We start from the raw sequence: 3,201 nt of genomic DNA, 5'->3' as shown, positions 1-3,201 counted from the left end.
TTGGATGCAGCTTGCAATCCATTCAGACTCTGAGAAATCATATTGACTTGCTGAGTCAATATTTTATTCTGAGCCAATATGGCATTCAGAGTATCAATTTCAAGAACTCCCTTCCTCTGAGGCATCCCATTACTCACAGGATTCCTTTCAGAAGTGTATATGAACTGGTTATTTACAACCATGTCAATGAGTTCCTGAGCTTCTGCAGCCGTTTTCTTTAGGTGAATGGATCCACCTGCAGAATGGTCCAATGACATCTTTGATAATTCAGACAGACCGTCATAGAATATATCCAGGATGGTCCATTCTGAAAGCATGTTAGAAGGACACTTTTTGGTCAGTTGCTTATATCTCTCCCAAGCTTCATAGAGGGATTCACCTTCCTTCTGTTTGAAGGTTTGAACATCCACTCTAAGCTTGCTAAGCTTTTGAGGAGGAAAAAACTTGGCTAAGAAAGCCGTGACCAGCTTATCCCAAGAGTTCAGGCTATCTTTAGGTTGAGAGTCTAACCATATTCTAGCTCTGTCTCTTACAGCAAACGGGAAAAGCATAAGCCTGTAGACCTCGGAGTCAACCCCATTGGTCTTAACAATATCACAGATCTGCAAGAATTCAGTTAAGAACTGAAAAGGATCTTCTAATGGAAGTCCATGAAACTTGCAATTCTGTTGCATCAGAGAAACTGATTGAGACTTTAGCTCAAAATTGTTTGCTCCAATGGCAGGGATTGAGATGCTTCTTCCATGTAAATTGGAATTTGGTGCAGTAAAGTCACCAAGCATCTTCCTTGCATTGTTATTATTTTCGGCCATGTCTCCTTCTTTTTCGAAAATTTCTGTCAGATTTTCTCCAGAGAGTTATGCTTTAGCTTCCCTTAGCTTCCTCTTCAGAGTCCTTTCTGGTTCAGGATCAGCTTCAACAAGAATGTTCTTATCCTTGTTCCTGCTCATATGAAAAAAGAAGAAAACAGAAAAGAAGAAGAATCTTCTATGTCACAATATAGAGATTCCTTTATGTGAGTAGAAGAAGAAAAGAAATCCGAACACAGAAAGAGGGATAGGGTTCGAATTTTTAAGAAAGAGAAGTGTTAGTAGAGAAATAGATAATTAGAAGGAGGTGAGAGAGAAGAATTTTTGAAAATAATTGAAAAGGAAAGAAAAATATTTTTGTTTTTAATTTAAAATTAAAGTTAAAATTCAAAAATTAAGAAAGAAAAATAAAACTAAATCAAATTAAAATTTAAAACAAATAGTTAATTAAAAAGGAATTTTGAAAAAGAGGAAGATGATTTTCGAAAATTAGAGAGAGAATTAGTTAGGTAGTTTTGAAAAAGATAAGAATCAAACAAAAAGACAAGATTAATTGAAAAAGATTTGAAAATCAATTTTGAAAAGATAGGAAGTTAGAAAAGAAGTTAGAAAAGATTTTGAAATTGATTTTGAAAAAGATGTGATTGAAACTTATTTTGAAAAAGATTTGAAAAATAAATTTAGAAAGATTTGATTTTGAAATTTAAAGTTGATTACTTGACTAACAAGAAACAAAAAGATATGATTTAAACTTTAAAGATTGAACCTTTCTTAATAGGCAAGTAACACACTAAAAATTGTTGAATCAATCACATTAATTGTTAGCATTAATTTTGAAAATATGAAACAAAAATAAGAAAAAGATTTTTGAAAATTATTTTGAAATTTTCGAAATTATGAAAAAAAATGAAAAAGATTTGATTTTTTGAAAAAGATAAAATTTTTAAATTGAAAATTTGATTTGACTCATAAGAAACAACTAAATTTTAAAAAGTTTTGAAAAATTCAACTCATTTTCAAAAATTTATGAGAGAAAAAGAGAAAGATATTTTTTTTTTATTTTTGAATTTTTAATGATGAGAGAGAAAAACACAAAAAAAGACAAAAGACATAAAAATTATGAATCAAAACACATAATGCATGCAAGAACACTTTGAATGTGAAGATGAACACCAAGAACACTTTGAATGTCAAGATGAACACCAAGAACTTATTTTTGAAAATTTTTAAGAAAAGAAAAACATGCAAGACACTAAACATAGAAATTTTTAATTTTTAGACACTATGAATACAAGAATGCATATGAAAAACAAGATGCAACACATAACAACAAAATATAAAGATCAAACAAGGGGATTCATCAAGAACAACTTGAAGATCATGAAGAATGCAATGCATGAATTTTCGAAAAATGCAAGAAAGAGATAAACATGCAATTGACACCAAACTTATAAATTGACAATAGACTCAAACAAGAAACACAAAATTATTTTTGGTTTTATGATTTTATTAATTTTTTTTTGTAAATTTTTTCGAAAATTAATTGGAAAATTAAAAATAAGGATTTCAAAATTTCTAATGAGAATTCCAGGAATCATGCAATGTTAGTCTAAAGTTCCGGTCCAGGAATTAGACATGGCTCACTAGCCAGCGAAGCTTTCAGTGAAAGCTCCGGTCCAAAACACTAGACATGGCCAATGGCCAGCCAAGCTTCAGCAGATACAAATCAAGCATATAACAGCTGATTAGATGAGAGTCTAAGGACTCTTGCTATGATAAGTGGAAGCCTCAGTCCAAAAATTTAGACATGGCTTGACAGCCAACCAGGCTTCAACAAATCATGAAGAAACTCTAGAATTCATCCTTAAAAATTCTGAAGAACATAGAATAATTTATTTTTAAAAAAAAAATTTAATTTTTTTTCGAAAATCAATAAAAATAATAAAAAAAAGCTTAAACATAAAATAAAAGTACCTAATATGAGCAACAAGATGAACCGTCAGTTGTCCAAACTCAAACAATCCCTGGCAACGGCGCCAAAAACTTGGTGTGGGAAAATCGTGATCGTTCATTCCCCGGCAACGGCGCCAAAAACTTGGTGCGCAGAAATCCTGACGGTTCATTCTTTGGTAACGACATCAAAAGCTTAATACGCACGTTCATAATTTTAGTTCTTTGTCACAACTTCGCATAACTAACCAGCAAGTGTACTGGGTCGTCCAAGTAATAAACCTTACGTGAGTAAGGGTCGATCCCACGGAGATCGTCGGCTTGAAACAAGCTATGGTCACCTTGTAAATCTCAGTCAAGCGGATTCAAATGGTTATGGTGAATTAATAATTAAAATATAAAATAGGATAGAGATACTTATGTAATTCATTGGTTAGAGTTT

The 3,201-nt window shown here is 31.8% G+C and overlaps 1 non-coding gene across 1 annotated transcript; it reads left to right on the top strand.

The window, feature by feature from the left end:
• Positions 1-311: 311 nt before the first annotated feature.
• On the top strand, positions 312-419 carry LOC148576190 (small nucleolar RNA R71). The gene has a single exon (XR_015902931.1). It is a non-coding gene; the product is annotated as a small nucleolar RNA R71 (small nucleolar RNA).
• Positions 420-3,201: the final 2,782 nt, after the last annotated feature.

Source organism: Arachis ipaensis, chromosome B1 (assembly GCF_059453495.1).
Source record: "Arachis ipaensis isolate K30076 ecotype BB chromosome B1, ASM5945349v1, whole genome shotgun sequence".
NCBI lineage: Eukaryota > Viridiplantae > Streptophyta > Magnoliopsida > Fabales > Fabaceae > Arachis > Arachis ipaensis.
Note: the sequence above shows the minus strand (reverse complement) of the source record. Positions and strands in the feature narration are given on the sequence as shown.